This window comes from Haemorhous mexicanus, chromosome 1 (genome assembly GCF_027477595.1).
Source record: "Haemorhous mexicanus isolate bHaeMex1 chromosome 1, bHaeMex1.pri, whole genome shotgun sequence".
NCBI classification, from domain to species: Eukaryota; Metazoa; Chordata; class Aves; order Passeriformes; family Fringillidae; genus Haemorhous; species Haemorhous mexicanus.
In genome coordinates, this window is record NC_082341.1 from 148,483,866 (window position 1) to 148,505,272 (window position 21,407).

General features: G+C 38.0%; 1 long non-coding RNA gene across 2 annotated transcripts; it reads left to right on the plus strand.

Moving 5' to 3' along the window:
• The first annotated feature begins 504 nt into the window (after positions 1-504).
• LOC132337977 (uncharacterized) lies at positions 505-21,361 on the plus strand. 2 transcript variants are annotated; one of them, XR_009489329.1, is made up of 4 exons: positions 505-596; positions 2,297-2,371; positions 16,235-16,341; positions 20,657-21,361. It is a non-coding gene; the product is annotated as an uncharacterized LOC132337977 (long non-coding RNA). The 2 variants fall into 2 exon arrangements; XR_009489330.1 differs by lacking the exon at positions 2,297-2,371 and having other exon boundaries at positions 540-596.
• The last annotated feature ends 46 nt before the right edge of the window (positions 21,362-21,407 follow it).

Genomic DNA, 21,407 nt, shown 5'->3' on the forward strand with positions numbered 1-21,407 from the left:
TTAATACTGGTGGATTAAAATCATCTCACAACTCCATGAGGTGTCCAAATTCTGTTGAAAATTAGTAGAGATTCATTTTGCTTTCACAGTAATAATCAAAATTTTGATGTTGCTGCCCCCCTTGGATATACCAAGAAGACTCACAAGGTGATGGATCACATAGCATTTCTTAAAGCACCTATTCGGGAGGTTAGAAAAATGTTCTCAGAGAGGATTATGTAGTCTATATATCAGAGGTTGTAAGGACAGATGTAGAGGAGGGGTTGAGAATATTCAGTGTACACTGTTTCCCTTTGTTGCACTAGCAAAAAAGCCAAATGTTTTCCGTTCAGTGACAGCAGGGGCTGCTGAGCAGGTGGAGAGAGATGTGCAGGTGGGGAGATCACACAGGTTTCAAGAGATACTTCACATCTGTGCTCAAGGCCTTTCTTTCATCACAGCATTTATCTCTTCTTTTGAGCAACCTGTGGTTTTTTTGTTTGTTTTTTTTTTTTTAATAGCTCAAGCGTGATGATCAAATAATCATGCTTACCATTTACCTCTTCAAAGTCACAGTGCAACAATGACTTCAGTCTCACAAGGGTGCTGTGAAGTGGGTGAGTTCTTTCAGTACTGTTATTTGTAAAAATAAAGGAAGAGATATAGAGATGTGTCTTCATCTTCCTCAAGACATCCAGCCAGATACCAGCAGAATCTGGGCTACAGCTTGGGAAATGCAGCAAACATCTATACTGGGCACTGCAACGTGGCAGTGAGGTCAGGAAGCTGAGCAGTGGGTGGGTCTGTAGGAATTCTTGTGGAGTGAAGAGCACAGGCAGGTTGTAAACTCAGTGCTGAGACCTCCTGGTGCTCAGCTCCATCAACAGCTTTGGGTCCAGCTTCCCCATTGGAAGGACAAGAGAGTGGAGGCAGATATGGGTGTTCACAGGGAGGACTGTGCCTTGGTGTTCTTGTGCTCAGCTCAGCTCCCAGCTGGACTCTCCTAGATCACATTTGTAGAGGCTGTAGTGGACTGAGATATTCAAAGGTGAATTTTCTGAAGTTAGTGGCTACAGTCTGCCTAGATCATACTTTTGTCCTAAACCATATTTCAGGTTTTCTCTTCATAGCTCAACTCCACTGTTAGTGTCAAAAATTCCCTTCATTCAGAATTTTGCAATTTTCTTATTTCTTTGCACTAATACCAGGTGGTGCTCAGACTTGACACTAATCCTGCCCAGGTGATTCAAAGTTTCTGGTGAATGAAGAGTCTGAAATTTACTAGAACTTATTACTGAAAGACCCAGTCTGATTAAAATTTAAAGGGATGACAATTCAAATCAGTTCTAGTTTTTTCCAAATCAATCAATCCACCTGTGACAAAGCTACAAAATTATCAAGTCTTCTCCTCAATACTTGTGTGAATTTCTTGCTGCTACTGGAGATTTTCATGTGCTCAGCTTCTGTACACAGTAGGGCTTCAGTCACTGAAAAAGGTGGGAGTTAAATCTTACAGAAGTTTAATAGAAAAAGTAGATTTAACAGAGAGTTATTTTCAAAAATAATCACCCTTTATCTAGGTGAAAAGGAAAGAAAGATGATGAAACTAGGAAAGCTATGTCTGATTGCAGAAAAAACCAAGGTGTTTAAGTTTAGTAACAGTGTTATTAGAAGTCCATTTTATATACATGTACATCAAGAAAGCCCTGCTAAACATTCCTCTTGTAGGCTATAGTCTCTTCCATTTCCATGGAAATAGATTATTGTGTTATGATATGTGCTATTTCCATAAATATGGAAACATATATATACAGATTTATGTTGTGTATGTGGAAATATCAATATTCTGGCAAATATCCCCTCAGTACTATTTCTATATATCTGTATAGGAATACACATTCAAAAAAAGGTAGACCAGACCTGTATCTGACAGCTCCCCAGCAGTACACAAAGTAAAACATTTTGACCAAGTGTAGAGAGGAAAAGTTAGTATAAATTATTCAGCCAGGTGTATTCCAAGTGTCAGATTAACTGTTCCTGAATATCTCATTATATTTATCTCCCATATTCTTTAAAACTTCCTTGTGGTACAAACTTCAGCATTTCCCTAGGCAAGCTATTCCAGAACTTAACTTCTCTTACTAAGACTTTTTCTATTGCCAAACATAAATCATCCCCTCTGTGATTTAAGACAGAAGCTTTTTGCACCATCCCTACTGAGCAACTGCAATAATTTATTTCTTTCCTGATGCAAGAGGAAAGTGGGTAGGTCTAAATTATTATTAATTCTTCACAAAACAACATGAATTTTTTTCAGCTTCCTTGAGGTGTCCTTGGAAATCTCTTTGGCCAGTCACCTGAGTATGCTAGGAAGAATTTTCTTAAGGCATGGGTAAGAGATACCAAACTTACATATGTCAGCCCAGCATGTTCATCCAGTGTCAGAATTTACAAAAAAGACCTAAGTCCTTTCTGCTCTTTCTATCAATCATTTTCCCTCCCTATGAAGGATCATGCCAATCTTATTCCATCCTCTTACACTAATGCACTATGAAATACTGTGCTGTATTCATTTACCATTTGATCTAATTTTTGTCTTTACTCTTCTAATATTTTTTTTATTTTTCTTCTGTCACATTTGCAGTTAGTCTCAGGAACTTGATGCCACATCTGTTTTTCTCTGATTGTGGGGCTCAAGTTCTTTGAAGAATACATGGCTTCACCAAGTTTGAATCTCTCTAAATTTCTGTGGGGTTTATTTTTTGTGTTTGTTTGCTTGTTTGCTTGATTTAAAATTGGACAGCTTATTCTTGTATCTATAAGATAATTCATTAGAAAACCTTAAATTCTTTTAAACACATAGATTTAATTTGGTTTTGCTGTGGTCAGTATCTATAACAACATATAAGATTAATATTAGCATAAGAAGGACATTACTGTAATTTTCTTCTTCACACCATGAGACCACATTTGTGCACCAATTTCTGTTTCACAAACCCAGGTCTGAGTCCAATCTCACAAATGTAGGTAATATCATCACAAAGTCTTACATGCTTTACTTTCTGTAAGTCTCTTTAAAATGCCTCATGCTCAATAGGCAATAAAGATGACATAGTCACTGACTTATAGGAGATATAAGAACTACAGCAGGCAATTAAAACTGTCAGGTATCGTATCTTCTGAACATTTACCCAATTCATATTTTCTTATTTGATCTATATCCATTCCAATCACTCCTAGTGATCAGTATGACTGCAGTCACTGTGTGCTAAGAATACCTTCTATAAATTAATAATGTTGTTTTGAACTGTTTCCCAGTATGCCTAGTCAAAAGCAGAAATATCTATTCTGCAGTATATTCCAAAATTCAGTAATTTTTTGCCTGAATTAAAGCTGAAATCTAAAATACAGCTGCAAATAGAAACTAATTCAGGAAATGTTTCTTCTTTGGTACTATTCATCTAGTCAAATTCAAATCTTCAATATAAGAAAATTGCTATCTTACTATTGCAGTTACTAGTGCAGAATAAAATTAAAATTGTTTAAAACACACAAAATATACTTTGTGCACAAATCAGAAAGAAACCTTATTGAAATGAAAAAGCCAATTCTCTTTAATAATTGTTTCTACTTCCAACCACCAAAATTGATATTGTCCAATTACATGTCATGATTTTTTATTAAAATTTTTTTTCCTGCAGAGTCTAGTAAAAGAATTCATCGCATCTCTTTATATTCTAATACAACTGATAAAAAGTGAGACAAACAGGAGAACTGAATCACCAATAATAATTAGTTGAATGTAATTAGCCAAATAAAAGTGACTATTATTGTACTATTGCTTTGGGAATTTCTGTTCCTCCCATTCTGTGTACACTTATGCACTGATGTTCTTCATTCATAGCTGAGGATCTCATTCTGAGATCACATTTCCTCCTACACTAATCCCCTCCTGATGTTGACTGAAAATGGTGAGTGTATATGAGTGTAAACAGATAATAGAATAACTTTGAAGATATCAGAAAATTAATTTGGCTGGTCGAGCAGAGGTAGAACAGCCTTGCTCTATCACAGATCTTTGGGATGCAGGGATCTGTGATTTTTTGTTTTATTTTAAGAACACTTTGCACCATGTAAACACACTGACCATCTAAATTTGGAATAACTTTTTGTCAGCTCTCTGAGACTCTCACCTTCCTTTCTCACTCCTTTTTTTCCTGTCATCCAGAAAACCTTGGGCATGTGGTCTGCATGTGTTCTGTAATGCACGACTGTGCAATTGTTATTTCTTCAAAGGTGCCTATTTGAAAAAAAGAAAACTAGGAAAATTCAGACCCAGTTACTAAACTTAGGGCTCTGGCTCATGACCTTTGTATCAAAGACTCGCAAGTTTGATAGAATCTTGTTTATGACCTGAACCTTATACGCCCTACCCATTTACCTGAAATCAGAGTGGACTCTTGCTATTTCTATTCAGTTGTGTGGGGCATTGAAACTTGTGGTCAAGTCTCACTTGACTTCCAGAAAAAAAAGCAAGTTGTAGTAGAAGAGTCTAAAAGGCTCTCTTCCCATTCCCTCTTTTCTTGAGTGTCGATTTTGCCCCATTTATGGGTCCATGCAGTGGTAGCTGGACATAAGGGCTGGAGAGAGCAACTGTGAGGGGCTAGAGGGACTTACCACAGCCCATTCCCCACCTTTGCACCCCCTGGGGGAATAAAGTGTGTGGAGAAGTTGTGGATTTTTTTGTTGTTTTTTCTCACTATCCACATATATTTTAATTGCTAATGATTAAATTGATTTTTCCCAAATTGAGTGTGTTTTGCCTGTGATGGGAACTGGCAGGTGATCTCCCTGTCTTTATGTTGATGAAGGACCTTTTCATCTTTTTTCTCCCCAACCCTGTTGAGAGAGCAGCTGGTCAGGCATCTGGAAGCTGTCCAAGGTTAACCTGCCACATTGGTTTATTGGAATACTATCTGTCCATATTCAGGAGCATTCCTAGTTTCTGTCTCATTATTGTTTTGCCAAAGAGTTCAATTGCAGCATGTCTTTTAGATCCCATATGATCTAAGATTACTGTCTGAGAGCTGGACCCTGCTTCTTCTCCAAAGTCAATGAGAGGAGAGGGGTACTCTAGAATGGATTTGGGGATTCAAAGCAGCCTACCTCAGATACACTGGAGTTACTTTCAGAGGAGAGGAAGGGACAGAGAATACATTTCTCTGAACTACAGGTAGAAGGAAACATTCACTCCTGCATGTAAGCTGCAAAGAAGGAATTTAATGCCAGGTACAGTTAAAAAAAAATTGCTTCCTAGGTGATAACGCTGTTGGGAAACCTTTCCCAGCACCCTCTCTGGCACACTCTTTCCAGCACCTTCTCTGGCACAGATATTGAGCAATATAAAAGATTGTTTTAAACTCCCTTATCTTATAAAACAGCAAGGGCTGTATTCTTTTTATTTAACATGAATGACTTTTGGCCCTACTGTTTCCTGAACAATACACAGAATTGTCTAGAAGGTTGCATGGGGCAAAGCAATGCCAAGGGCCATTCTAACAGTTCAGCAATATAAGCAATCAAGCCCCTGGGCATGGGAATGCCCCCTGACACTGTTTGATTTCCTAATACAGGTTCAACTTTGGAGTCAAATTTAATCCCTGAAACAAATTTGAGTAGGTGTGTTAAGACAAAGAGGTTTTGCAGAAAGTCAAAAAGGTGGGAATCCCACAGATGCCCCTCGACACACACTGCTCTGCAGGCTCACAGCTCCTGCTCTGGGGCTGTTCAGGTCATTCCTTGCAGTGGGTGAGTTCCCCCTACTATCAATATCTTCTTGTCAGGAGAAGCAAATGATCCCCACAGTTTTGCTGACTACGTCATTTCCTTCACAAGCTGCTCCTGACATGCCCCTCACATCCTCACACTGCCACTGACATTAAAGCAGTATGCATAATATCGGGCACACCTTGCATTCCAAAACCTTCTCTACTGTTTTCAAGCACCTTCAAGTTTCAGCAGGAAACTAATCAACAGGTGATTTTCAAGCCACAAAGGCTTGAAAAATCAATTCTGTCTCTGTAATTGAGAACTTGCTTTCATTCAGTGTGGGAAGAAGCATGAAGATGATTTACTGATTTAGGAACTGGGTGGAGTAGACCACAAAGGAGTAAAATGAAAACATGTGGTGTAAATTATTTGCAAAGGAGGAGAGAAAGAGGGAAAGAAATGCCTATAGATCTCTATAGATAGATCTGGATATATAAATATATAATGTGGAGTACCAGTGAAACAAAGCACAGATGATTAGGCCAAACCAAACATTCACATTAAACATTGCACTTGGCCTCCTTTCAACACAGGCAGCAGTAACAGCAGGGAGAGATGGCTTGCCAAAATTGCATCAGACACACATTAGGGAAGAAGGAAATGAGTTTACTTGAGCCAGCTGTGACATCAAAGGGGTTGGTCTTGAAATGGATTGTGGGAAAGGGTTCCCCCTTTGGTAGAGTTTGCAAAGTTCAGCCAACCCTTTATAAAGAGACCCAACTCTAAAGACTGACTCCTTTTTTTTTCCACTTTCCTGAGGAAAAACAGCTTTCTCAGTCAGGAGTGTGAGACTGGGGACTAGTATAAGAGGGGAATAAACTTTAAGGGAAGGTGTAAAGGTTTGTTCTGGAAGAAGAGGATTTTATCCTAGCTGGAATATGTCTCTCTTTTACGAATATGCTTTAGTAATAAGTATTGCTCTGCACCGAGGTGGTTGTAATAGTTTTTCATTAAGAATGGTCTTACTGAGATGAATGAGGAAGGCAAAAATATGAGAAACCCTCCACTGGTTCAATAATTTTCCTGAACTGCAGCCAGCCTAATGGAAACTGTAGATAAAAATTAGAAAACAAATTAAGATGAGACAACTCCTGGCATCACTGAGATCAATGGCAAAAGTCCCACTGACATCAGGAAGACAAGAACATCTATCAGTGTTCACTTACAACATATAACTGTTTACTTGAGCCATTTTCCCACCTACCTGCTTTAAGGCTTGTTTGCAAGTTTTCATAGCTGTAATTTCTATGTGAGGATGTCGGACTAGGTGACAGATTTAACTTTAACCCTAACACAAATCCTAACCCTAACCCTGACTTTGTGCAACCTCACTGATGACAAGAGATGCTTCGAACCATGCACCAGCCACACTGCCTTTGTTTGGGACCCTTCATATTCAAACTCACATGGAAAGCAGATACTGTTTTGCCATGGGGTTTGTTTAATCTTTAATGCCACTTAAACAGCTTAATCCCTTCTCTGATGTATCTCTGTTGACTCTCATTTAATGGGATGTATTCCAATTACACAAAATGTTTTTCTCTTGTTTCTTTTGATGCTAATTCACAAGATATTAATGCTGAAAAATAACACAAAATAAAACCAGTACTATTCAGAAAACTTTATCTTACTCAGGCAAATTTGGGGAAAATACGTAATAGTTTTCTCTTTATGCTCAAATAGTATTTAACTTTATTTTTGCCAAGTATTTTCCTAAGACCATTTTTACTTTGAATTTGCCTAGCTGTGCAGTCCTCATGGAGAAAGTGTAGGTGTATCATAACAAGTCCATGCACAGTACTCAGCATAGTAGAAGCCATGCAGCTGAGCATTAGCAGTGGTAAGGAATTTGGTACTGCTTTCCCAGTGACAGATGAGATTTGTAGGCACATGCACTATAACATGTAGCAGTCTTACATTCCTACTTGGGATATTTTCAGAAATCAGCAGAAAAGTGAACTGTCCCAAAACTGAGACCTCAGAAAAATTTCCGAGGTGGTTTATGCTTCATGTAGTATTTTAAGGCAAAAGCCCCAGCCTTTCTTTGAGAAGAAGGAGAGAATACTCATGTGGTATTTCAACTTCTATTCATCTTTCTTGCTTGGTAGTTGAGGTAGAGGCTAAAGGAGATCTTCCTTGATTCCTGTGATTCAGGACTGTCTTCTTTCATATTGTGGTGCTCTAAATAATTCACAGGGTATGATTGCCTTTTACTGAGAATAGCATAAAAATATCTTTGTATTTTTATATAAATAAATATGTATCATCTTCTTTCTAGTTTTTCCACAGTGATTTCAGTCACACTACCACCTTACAAAAGTCACTGAATTTTGTCATGACCAAAGATCTTAAACAACTTTAACCACAAATCCATATCAGTCTTCTTACAGCAGCTGGATCTCCGAGGCTGTCTGCTTCCCCCTTTTATCTGAGATCCTTGTACTAGCAAGGATCAAATGCTGCTTGTTAATCTTGCAGTGTAAAGGAGTGTGAGATAAATTTTGCTGCCTCACAAAGGACCCAGTTCTAGAGCTTAATCACCATTTATAAAGTGCTTTGAGATTTTTAGAGTTTTCAGAGTGAAACAGTTACAAGACTATGCACAAATACTTATTATTACTAATATTGTAAATCTCTCCTGTCAATGCTTTATACGTTAGATACAAAATTATTTCAGGTGCCAACCCAAGGACAGTAGCCAGCACTGGTAATTGAAAGTATTGAAACTATAATAATAAATATAAAGAGAGGGTATGAAACTATATAAATCAAACATGCAGTGTGCGGAGGTCAGAATAACCAATTTATTTTCACTCAAGGGATATAGCCTTGTGTAATTGGCACTTATGGTTTCTCTGCACTTCACCACTTGTGAATTTTGTGGTTGTCCCTCAATCATAAAGATAAACTGCTCTGCCACCATATGTAGTAAGTGAAAATTAAAATAATTGCTAAACATTTTGTTTCCATTCTTGTAGTTGGACTTCAGGTCTTGCTGTAAAAACTTTAAAAGAAAAGAAATGAAGATGTATGCATGGAAAATGGGAAAATCTTGAGCCTCAACAAAAACTTCCCTATTCCTCATCTGACTGCATTGTTCTAAATAATTGCCACATTTATCTTGCTCAGTTTTTCCTGTTAGACTGTAGTGTCTGTGGTGGGTCTTCCCTGTGAAAAACTAAAGTTCTTGTGCCTTTTGGAGTATCAAATAAACAAACAACAAAGTACACTGATACTAAGCTACCCTGATGTCCCATTCTCCAGGGACTTTGGATTCAATACGTACTTCTCAGCTGTTAGGAGTTAATTCCTCCATCCCTATTTCCTAACAGGTCTCTGTTCCATGACTCCTTTAGGCCAGAGCTTCTGGCAGCAGCATAGTTTTGCAGAGACAGACACCACAGTTGTTTCTTTGAGCATGACCTCACTTAATATAATAAGTTTGAGAAATACTCATGTAATTCTATGCCATTCACATTTTCTCTAGTATTTATTATACAGAGACTTTTGTTCTTAGTTCCACATTCTTCTTGGGAAGCAGGACACTCAATTTCCCAAACAGGCTATTAACATGAAAAATTGCATTCAAATAGGAACCAAGGGTGAATCTTACCTTCTAATATTAAGACAACGAGAAAGCTAAATAATTTTGTTTCTGACAAAACAGAGAGACCTTTTAAAACACCCTAAAGTCTGAAGCTTTCATCTTGAGTCTTTTTCAAATTTTAAATATTGTTTCTTCTCTCTGGTTAAAATTAGGTAAATTTGTCATTGCCTTCAATTGCATAATAATAATAGTAGTTTTTCACTCTGTTTAGGAAGCCTGGAAGCCTGGTGTATTCCTGAAACAATTTAAGTACAATAAAATATATTGTCTCAGAGAGTTCTTCTAATCATCAGATTTTTGAATGAGGACTTCAAACTGTTGCTGCACAAGTTGTGTCCCAGTAAAACTAAAACAGGCTGAATTTTGCCTTCACATGTTACTGCATCTGATTTGGAGCTGAGCACAATGTTTCAAATAAAAAATACAGACTTTGAATGAACGTTCCTGTTCAAGTAAATGTTAAGTCATCTTTCTCTTTTCTAAACTCAGTAGGTTCATGACTGCTCTCTGTTGTGTATAGATCTCAATGCCATTAATATCACCATGATCCCATGGCCACACAGTCAATGCCAGCCTGGTAAAATGGACATCAACAGTGGGAGTCACAACTGCTCATTTAACCTTGCTACAGAGCCATTGCTCAGCAAATCCAGAATGGCTAGCAAGACCCTTCTAGAGTATATAAAAACAGTGACAGACAAAGGAGTTAGAAAGCTTAAACTCTACACAGATTCTCATTATTCTAAATGGATTCCTTGTAATATGGAAAATAAGTTATTTTTATTTTGATAATTACATTTTGAGGAAGATGAAATTGTACTGCCTAATATTCTGTGAAAACTACTACCTCATTATAAGACTTGACTTTACTGGGACTAATGTAACAATACCTTTGTATTTTTGTATTAAAAAATATGGTTTTCTCCTTTATAATTTCTCTTCAGTGGTTGCAATACAGAAAACAAAAAAGAAAAAAATATTCATTATGAATTCACCAAAGATTTTTTAAATCCTTCTTCAACCAGATTAATGAAATATGCACTATGAAGATGTTATCCTTTTATTTTCTATCAGATGACTTTTTAGGATATTTTCCTTGCATTTAGGAACACTTCCTTAATTTCATTCTACATACTGAAGTGATTTCAGCTTGTTATAGACAGAAGGTGGATACAGGCTTCAATTTCCATTTTCCCATTTCAAGCATCAATGTAACGTGGGGGTGGAAGGAGAAGAACTGATGCTCCCTGTGGTTAACCTTGCCCCTTCCACTGAGTGAATATTTAACCCTTAACTAGGGCATGACATGGAGTCCAGATGCTCTGTGGCCCCACCAAAGATCTTAAGGATCAAATCTGAGCTACTGTTGATTCTCAATGCATATGACTTAATCTCAGGGGCAAAGACATTTTAGTTTGCCTGTCCTGGGGAACCAGGGTTCAGAGGATCTTATCTTGGATATTCTTCTACCCAAATGAGCTGCAAAACAGCTGCTTAGAGGCTTGCTCTGAAACAGACTTTCCACTGTCTCTGCAATTAAATCTGTTTTCCTGCATATCAGATATTTGGCAGTTAAGCAGATGTTTCCAAAAAAAGGTTAATAGTCCAAGTAGTGGTCATTATAATAGGTTGTACTCTTTGCCTCTCAGAAATAAATGCTCAAAATTGCAATTCAGTGTCTGAGCCTACTTGGATTCCAGATATGTTTTCAGGCCCAGAAAAGAGATTTTACACTGTAGAGGATACTTCCCTTCCCTGCTAGAAACGAAATCCAAGTGCTATAACTTCCTTTGAGTCTTTTTTCCTTGATTCTGGTTAACACAGTCCTCAGGAAAAAAAAAAAAATCCTGTAAATTAGTGACTTCATCGTGTTGAGGAAGTAAAAGTAATTTTTAAAAAAATGTTTTCATTATTTTTTAAATCTGTAAGTACATAAATGAAGCTAGATTGACTGGCCATTTTACCATGTGTTTGCTAGAGCCCAGTCACAGAGGGAACTCTGTCACAGTGAGCCAGTATTTGTGTAGCAGAGAAGTTTGCAGGGCTGCACTAGTGATCCTTGGATTGTTCCTTTATGGGAAAGCCTGCTAGCGTTTCCTGATTAAGCTGGCTCTTAAAAGATAATTGAGGCAAGACAATGAGTTCATTGTCACTGTGCCTACTTACACCATTATTTCTGAAATTATTTTGAAGTCTCTTGCCCAGGGTTAGCCTTAAAATTTATTCCTTCTCATACATAATGAAAATAACTTTAAAGTAAATGCTATACATGTGTTGATTAAGATTTGGTTTCTGGAATTACGTCTTTGTTTCTGACCAAAAGGTAGTTCAGCCAAAGAATACACACAAGATCTACCCACAAATAGATTTTGTTCATACAATAAACAAATCCTCTCTTTTTCTTAAAAGGAAGTTGAGGAGCAGGGAATTGGGTTTTTGCCTCTTTTCTAGCTTCTCAAGGGCAAAATAATAGCAAAATATATTCAGATCAGATGTAAAAATCTTATTAGGACCATCTGTGCTAATCAATGTTTACAAAAATTGTAAATAAATTATACAAGGAGGGAATATTAGAAAAGACAGTTCTTGGTTTTCTCACTCTTCAAGCTATTACATAAATAAGACCTGATCCTCCAAATCTGGAGTCATATGAGCATTATCTTTGAAGCTGATGCATTCACTGAATTAACATGAATAAATTGCTACTCACATGACTCAGAACTTGGATGACTGAAGCTCTGATATAAATATTTTTCTCCTTTGTACATCAGATTGAATACATCAGCAAAAGAGGTTTTTTCAACTTTTTGAAGATTAAGAGATCAGTTTAAAACTGTTTGCTATTCCTGGCCTTGACTTCAGCTTCAGCCCTAAGTCTGGTCTTTCTCCAAAGTCTACCAGCAGTTCAGAGAGGTCATCTACCTAACTGGAATCAGGGAACAGAACATTTTGACTCTCTCCACTTGACTTCAACCATGCCACATATTAAATAACATGCAAAAGCCAGGATGGTGAAATCAAATCTACCTTAAGAGGAAAACCTTTTGTGCCAAAGTTTTTATCTAGCCCTTACCTGGGTGGCCATTTTGCAAAGGTGATTCATCTCTCCCAGATGAAATTTACCTGTGGCCAAATGCAAAAAGGATATTTTTTTCTCTCTCCACCAAATGTTGGATCATTATTCTGCACTGACCTTCACTACCCAGTAACAATTTGATGACAAAATACACAGCCAGAGAAATAATGTTCCTACCCTCAACTGTTCTTTAGATAATTTTACTAGCCTTGACTCAAGCAGAGAAAATGTTATCAAATAACCTGTAAGAAATCACAAAATAGCATGATCTAACCTGACAATTCAGAAAACTTAGCTCATGCAAACTGACAAAACACAGAGATGCATCTGCTGTGATATCATAAATGCAACACAGAGGATTGGAACAATGCAGTGGTCAAACCTATTGATTGCCTTCCACCTGGATTATTTCTGGGATGGATGGCAACCGGACCTTATAAACATCTATACAGACCAGCTGGTGATGAAAAGCACAAAAATAGTGCTTTTAACATTTTCCTGGGAACAAAGGTTCACTAAAGAAAGATAGATCCATCCGAGGAAATTCATTAATTATCTATAAATGCCAAAAATTAACCAGTAACGCCCTTAAATTGCATTCCACGGGAGATTCTCCAAGCATTTTGAAGCTTTTTACATGTCTAGTAATTTTTCAGACATGAAAAGCCGTGATCTATGTTAAAATTGGGTGAAATTCTTATAGCGAATGGATTTTTTTTCATTTGCCCTCCTTCAGATTATAGTACTTGACCTCTGCTGATTTCTATTTTCAGAATATTCAGCCATATGATCCTAGACTAATGATTCATTTTGCACACTCAAGAAAGGAGATGACATACTGGAACAGACCAACGACTGTAGGTCTCCTTCCTTTCAGTAACAGTCTATACCTGGTTCTTCAGGGGCCTTTGAAATGTTAGCACTACGAAAAATGCTGGTAATGTAAAACCCTGTTAGCAATTCAATTCACCATCATCCAAAACAATGTAGAATAATCCCTAAATGATTCAAATTCTTTCTACTCTTCAGCTGTGAAGTTATAGAATCTCAAGAAAAGTTCCTACTTATTTTCATTCAAGCACTGTCCTTTTCCATTATTCTCATTGACGTTTTAGGTCTGTTCACAAGGGTATGTTCAGGTGACCGAAATGAGCAGGTTTCATCTGTCTTTTAACATCCATTTTCACAGAGGAGTGTTAGACATGACCTGATGGTGATGGAGGTGCCAGTGCTGACTTTTAGCACCATTCAGAGATGTACAATGTACAATTAGTACACAATATAATGTGTGTTCATATATGCATACATTTAGAATTTAAAAAAAGGCTCTGAATTAATTATTGAGGTTTGTTCTGAAAGAAACTTCTTCCTTCTTTGTGTACAGACAAAGAAGACAAAGAAAGTTTTGCTGATAGTATCCAAGGATAAGAATCTAGTATACTGAAATAAATTATCCAGGAGTGGCATTTTCTCTGATCAAACTGAATCTCTCATGATGACAGTTTTGTGGTAAAGTCCATGTTTTCACTACACCAAGGAACAAGTTATTTGGGTGGGATTGGAGATAAAGATATTGGACATCTTCCATATGCTGGGGCAGATTGTTGTCAGCTGTGCTGTAATTTCACTGGATACTTATGCAGGTTTGGATGGTTTACCTTGCATTTGATTTTCTAGCTGGCATTTAATATTTCCCCTCTCCAAATCAAGCTGTCAAATATTCCCAAGTTACACCTCCAAAGTTAGTTGTGACTTTTAGAAATTTGGCCAGCAACCCTCAGATCTTGTGTTTTCAGCTGTGTATTTTATTGGTGTCTATTTCTGAAAGAAAAACATGAATCTGAAGCTCCTTGTCTCTTGGGTTTTGCTGTATATCATGACCAGATCTTACCTTTGAGCACCACCACATCGCCAATATCAAGATATTTATTTTCTTATTTTTACATCATCACTGCAGTTTCCACGTCTGCTTGTGTAGTGCAGAAGCAAACAATTGAACACTGCTTAACTCAGAAGAGCACTTAGCCTTGATGGTCATGGTACTTAGCAATCACAGCTCATCCACAGTTTAGATACTTATTCTATGTGTATCCTTTGCAGGGAAGCATTTAGCCCATGATGTGTTCATAAATAAGCTACCATCACTAGAATCTTGGAAGTCACAAATTTAAAATCAGTTTCATTTGCTGTCAAGTAACGATCAGTTCTTATTTATGAAGCTCAGTTAAGGATTGTTGAGCCTTCTCAGAATATAAAAGGAATTATAATTGCTACAATCCCACTCTGGACCTTCCAGCCAAGAAAGTTTCAAGTGATGTGATTTGCCTGCACTATTTGTCGAACACGTTTCCATGTCTCCAAAAAACAAATAATCTTGACACAGTGGCAACTTAAGGGATCCTCCATATACAAAAAGGGAAATCCTGCCTTGCCAGCTTCATCCTAGCTGTAAACTTTTTCAGTAGGCTGGCTCTGTGATATAAGGGGAGCACAGGGCCTGCTCTGTCCATAGGGCCAAGAGTCACTGTTCTTAATCCTCCTGCTGCTGGTGTGGAGGGACTCAGTCTCATTCCCTCCCTGGACTGAAGCCAGGGACTTGCACCCTGGGGAGCTGAGAGGTGTTTAGGCCCCATATTCTCACTTCTTTCTTTAAACAATTAAAAAAAAAATTAGGTGATTTGTGCTTGGAAGCTTTAAACCTTCCAGTAACCCAATAAAAAAAGAAAAAAGTGTAGTACTTTGTCAAGTGAACAAGCACGAGGAAGAAAAAGCTCTTCATCCCACACGGAGGGAGATTTCACTTCTCCAGGGAGAACCTGAGGGAGCAGATGACTCCAGGGCCTTTGATCTGAACACCTACAGGCATGAACAGAATAAGGACGGCTCTTGGCTCCCAGGTCTGAAGGAAAAAATCATCATCAGCTCCACAATCAGGTCTCCCCTAGGTCTCCTGGTAAAAGTATGATATAAATCAAGTGTGTTACCATGGCAGGGAGCCCAAGACTTCTGGGAAACACACTCAAACAAATGTTATGCCAGAGAACTCAGCAACACTTCGAGAATGGAGGGTGAGCAGGCTATAATTAGGATGTTGAACTACCCATGGTTGTTTGCTCAGGAATCCTTTGGAAACCTCAGACAGTGAGAAGACCATAACAGTGTATTTTCTTTTTAGGGGCTGAGCACTGCCACAGACATCCTTCAGGTGTAAGCTAATGATTACTTTATCATCTGGCCCTTTGTTTTAGTTCTCTTGCCCCACTTTTCCCTTTCCACCATGCCTCCTCTTGCTATCACACAGATTTTAGATAATTCTCCTAAAGACAGAGATACTCAGAAGTAAAGTTCCTACTCATGTACTGCATCACTCCAAACTAAGGCAGCATCCCCACAGCAAGACTTTAAACTCTTCTGACAAGTTTCTTGTGTGGGTTTTGCATTATTATGTTATCTCTTATACACTCCTTTTATATTTCTTTTCTGGTTTGGAGTGGCTGTATTTTCTATTAATCAAATTTCAGAGGAAAGATTTAACAAGAAAAAATTACCATAATGCTATAGTCAGGTGGATCTTTTCCTCCCAGTAATACCCTCTTTCCAAGCATCAGAAAATCTGCAGAGGAAGGGGCACTCATCACTAGTCAGGAAATTTCAGCCATAGCTCTAGTAATCTATTGAACTGTTTTTCCCATTGTCTTTGCATGGATTTTGATAAAACAGAAGGGGACAGCTCTGCTCCACAGATTTTCAAGGAAAGCATTCCGTCAAACAGGACTGGCAAAGCTGAGCAGGACAATCCCCCTTTCCCCACCACACATGCCAGGACATGGAGACATCAGTCTGAGAACAGGTATGAGAGTGTCTGAAACAGCAGCATCTACACAATGTGTGAAATTTGGGATGACACCTCCCAGTCTCTGTCCTCTTGGCCATGACAGGTTCTTGTAGGGAAATGGGAAGAGCTGGTCTCTTCTTAATAGGTCTGAACCTCAGCCCTACAAGAGCAAAATGGAGCTTTGCCTTCACTGGAAATGTGTATGCCAGATTCAGGGAGAAGTTCTCACTGGGGAAGCAGGGTGTGGATTCCCAAAGCACTGACTGCCCTTTGGTATGGGTGGGCACCAGCACCAGGGCTTTTCAGGACACTATAAAACATTCATTACTTAACACTATCTTCTGCAGAGGGAAGGGGTCCTCAAAGGCATATTCAAAGAATCAAAGGGAGGTTCTGGCTCTGAATAATTTTCTGTGAGAACCTCATTCTTTCCTTTGAATACAGAGGAATCCTAGAGGCAAAGATGCAATAAAATATTTTAGGGAAATATTTACAGAATAGCATCCTCTTCCTGAATTGGTCAGGGTCATTTGCAATATGTTCCTGACCAGAGTCTAACCATTATGTTTTACACTTTTTTGATGGCATGGTAAGATTTTTCATTACAAATATCTTTAAGCCAGCAATAGCCAGCATGTCTGGTTGTCTGTACCCATAGCAATTTCAGTGAGTGACCTTTACCTGCTGCTCCCAAAGATATGGTGAGTTTGTATCGATTTCAAAGATCAGATAATTTTTTAGATGGTTTTCTAGTAGTAATTCTGCAATAAAGCCTTTGGTTTTACAGTCTCAGAGCATGACTGAGGAGATTAGAAAGTAGTAATTCACACTCTTGATACCTGAGATTGATCTTGAAAGGAGCAGCTGTTCTCTCCTTCCCACACCCCCCAATTAGACACTTTGCATATATATCACACCATTATTTACCCTCAGCAGTGCTATCTTCATGTATACTCTGAAGAAATCATCAATATTTCAGCTAGAACTATAGTGAAAAATTAAATACACACAAACAAGGCATTTATTGAGTCCATCTTTCAAAACATCAAATCAAAACCCACAATGCGCAATTCATAAAATCTCAGTACTAGAAAAGAGTGATGAAATTTGTTAATCCATCACTTTGACTTTGTGAGATTATTTGTGGCAGTGTGTAGTGCTCTGATACTGTCTAGACGTACAGAATTAAATGATCAGCTGTGCAGAACTGAGACTGTTTTGTGAGTGTGTTTGTCTCTATGTGTCAAAAGCAGGATGATTTCTGGTTTTTATCCCATGTGTTTTCTCAGTGAAGACAATTTCTTTGAATGACAAGAACATGATAAGGTGACAGTTTTGGATAAGCAAAAAGATTTAGATGTTCAGGTTTCTTATTTTATGTTTCACTGCAAATACTTTGAACGTGCATGTTTCTTGACTTGTGTCCTGGAGTCAAGGAGCTAGAATGTGAGTCTAATGCACCCATCTGCTATGAGAGAACAGCATCTGTTTGCATTTAAAGACCTGTATCACCAACTGTTAGGGGAGATTCATCACCAGCATCTACAGCCTTACAGTAGGATAATGAGGCTCATTGGTTTTGAGAAGTTAAGTTGCCATGAAATGGCAGCTATTTTTGAGCACTGTTGAGAGAGGAAAGTCCCAAGTCCTCCTTGTTCATGTTATTAGCATGTTAAAATAATTTATTAGATATTAATTTTAATAAACTATTTTTCACTTCTGAGCCTCTCAATTTCTTTTTTTATGCACAAATTTGTACTTATCTATCATAGTGGTAGAGTATTAAGAGAAAAGAGTAAAATTCAATTTTTCTATGACAATAAAAATGATTCATAGTTCTACTAAGATGAAAAGCATCTTTCAAATGTTATTTAACTACTAAATACTGTTCTAGCTTCAGACTGGCGTCACAGTTGAGCATGATTTCCTAATTATATATGATAAATCTAATTTTTTGAACTTATGTTTTTTTTTTCCAAAATTCCCAAGTTCAATATTCTTGGACACAGGACAAGACACAGTTCAGAGCTGACACTGAAGATGGCAATTCTTGCATCCCTTACATGCCATGCCAAATGCCTGAGACTGACCAAAGCAGCAAACTGAGATACCTCAGTCTACTAACTGTGGTTTTAATGGCAATCCTGGAGGAACAAAAGCCCAGTGAAAGAAAACAACACACTAGTGTCAGTGTGTTTCCAAGGACTGGCCAGAAATAAGTAATCTGAAATGTTGTTTTATTCATGCTGTCATAAAGTTTAAGAAGAAAAGTGCTAAGGCAGCAGATTCCATTAATACTAACTAGTTAGAAGAAATAAAAGTAGAGACCACACCAATTGCATAAAATGTGAATCATTTTTGTGTGTATCTGCCAGAGAGAACTCAGTCTTTGTCCGCTCTAAAAAACTTCTTTACTAAGAAAAGTCAATTCTCATCTGTGATAGAGAAGGATTATGGGATATTTTTATAAATGAAAGCAAGGACAAGACAATGAAAGCATATGTTTTCTTTTTTCATGCTAGATTTCTGCTTTTCTTCTGAACAGTTTTCCAGTCTAATCTCCATAAACTTTAGCTTTTTACTTGGCTGAAAAACACTGATCAGCTTGTCCGCTGTTAAAATGCATACATGTGAATCAAGTACATAAAACTAAAATTGATTTATTAACAAACGTAACAATTCCAGTGCCAAATCTGAGTGGGCTTTGTGATCTGTGATTCAAAGCCCAAGTGCTGCAGGTCTCTGGTTAGAAGGAGCCTTTCTGTCACTGCAGAAGCATGTTCTGGAAGAGGATGTTGTGATCATTCACTAAAAGCTTAGAGACTTCCTTGCTGAACTCAATGGTGGGACACAAAAAAAGGAGGCCAAGGAGAAGCAGAAAACATCTGACAGCCTCTGCTTGACTAAGAATGGGGATTTGCCTACTTAGATTAACAAATACTCAGGATCCAGCCACCAGTTTTACTGCCCAGCAATGATGGACCCCAGGCACAGCCTCAAGTTAAATTTTCTAAACCCAAGCAGGTGATGAGTTTTGGTAGTCCTCACAGAAACTTACATTTTCCTCGACTAGTCAGTGTGTGAAAAGAAGGAGAAGAGGAAATCCCTCAAAAATACTCACATACATACATTAGCTTTTGGTGTATCACCCACCAGTGTTTGCATCCTGCCCAGAAGCCACTGTGAAAGGTCAGACCCTGATAGAAACCATGATGTTGAGTGCAAAAATGCTTCCTCAGTGAGTCTGGCTTATAGTTATTGGCACATTAATGAGAAATAAACTGCCTTTCAGGATCCCAGAGATGTAGCTGTCTCTCCTGAACTCTAGGAAGCCAGGTGTGGGCATCAGTGCCTTACATTTATTTAAATTTCATTACACCACGGGTGTAGGAGGGGTGCCACCCTCAGAACCACACAGCCTTGGGTACTGCTGCACATCCTGGTAGTTAGCATGGGCAAGGACAAGTTCAGAGGCATGCTCTGAAGTTAACAAATACATCTCTGCATTGCAAATCTTTATTACTTTTTAAGTGAGCCAATATACTGTAATGTGAAATGGCATTATCGCTAATGAAATAAGATAATTACACTAATGGCATGACCAGTGATGGTAAGTTCACATTGTACAAGTTGTAATGAGGCTTCTGGATCAATAAGTAGCTCTTTGGCTGGTCACATCTGATGCACAGGGTACAACATTTGTGAGAAAAGCCTTTAGGGAATGCAGATGGTTAACTCTAAAGATGCTGGAACAATTCTTAAGAGTCCTGGTTTTACTCCAGTTGCACTAATCTGTCTTACTGCATATTTCACTAAATGAAGTGATACAGCTCTGTGTTAGAAAACCCAGTGAGCAAACTGGTGTAACTTTTCTCATTTCTTGTGAATTATGAATGAAACAGGTATTGTTGTTATTCTTTGGAAGACTTAAATGCTATTCATTCATTTAGGATGAAAAGTTCACTAATTTTATTGGTAAAGTAGAGCTTTTGGTAAATAGAATATTGGTAAATGTTGGTAAATAGAATCTTTCCAAGTGAAATATTTTTCAATGCTTTTCTATTCTTTAAAAAAAAAAAAAAAAAAAAAAAAAGGAGAGAATCCTGTGTAAAACTATTTGAAAAAAAAATATATTTCTCTGAAACATCCAGTTCAGTAAGCAAAACATTTCTCTATGCCTCTCTCACTGTCACTGCTGCTGGGAAAGAACATAAGGACAAAGATACTGAATCATTTTCCTGTCTTTTTCTCTTGGTGGCAATTTTTTTTCTTTTCTTTTCCCAGTGGAAAAATTCTGTACAGTCCATAAAATTATGTTCTCCTTCTTCAGGAGCCAGACAAGAAAGAAATAAGTATCAAGAGCAACTGGCTGGAAAGGAACCTTGCAGCTGTTCCCTGACCTCCAGCAGAACACCGCAGTGTCCACACCATGCCCAGCTCTACATCACACCCAGCAGCAGCACAGAGGGGATGTGCAGCCAACAGACCTGTCCTCCTGGGAATTTCCCTGGCTGTGCTTGGTGAGGGGGGTGAATGCCTAAGGAATCAGAATTAGAGGGAGAAAATGGATGTGGCTGAAAGCAAAACCATCTGAGCACAGGAACTGTCCATGCAGATCTAGATGACCCCACTTCAATCAGCCAAGGAAGTCTCCAGGCTGCTTAACTGCACTCCTGGATGGTCTTGGAATATTGCTATTGATGGAAGCAACATGAATTCCCTTGGCAAGTTACTCATGGGACTTGAGGGCATTCACAGGACTTAGTAAGGCTCCACTGCTATTGGCAAACAACAAGAACAGCAAAAAAAGTATGGTATGACTTAAAATATCCCAGTAAGGATTTTTATTTCACTGTAGTTCTTCACAATGCATTTTCTACAATGCAGAAAAATTTACAACCTTCTGCCTGAGGAAGGTATTAATAAACACAGTGCTCCAGGCATTGTGTTGGGGCTTTGTGGAATGACTAAAAGTCAGGAGACAATTATAAATGACAACTTTATTTAATAATAAACAACACTAATATATGTTCAAGTAGTGTTTTGGTTGATTTTCAAGGCTTTATTTGCCATTATTGAAC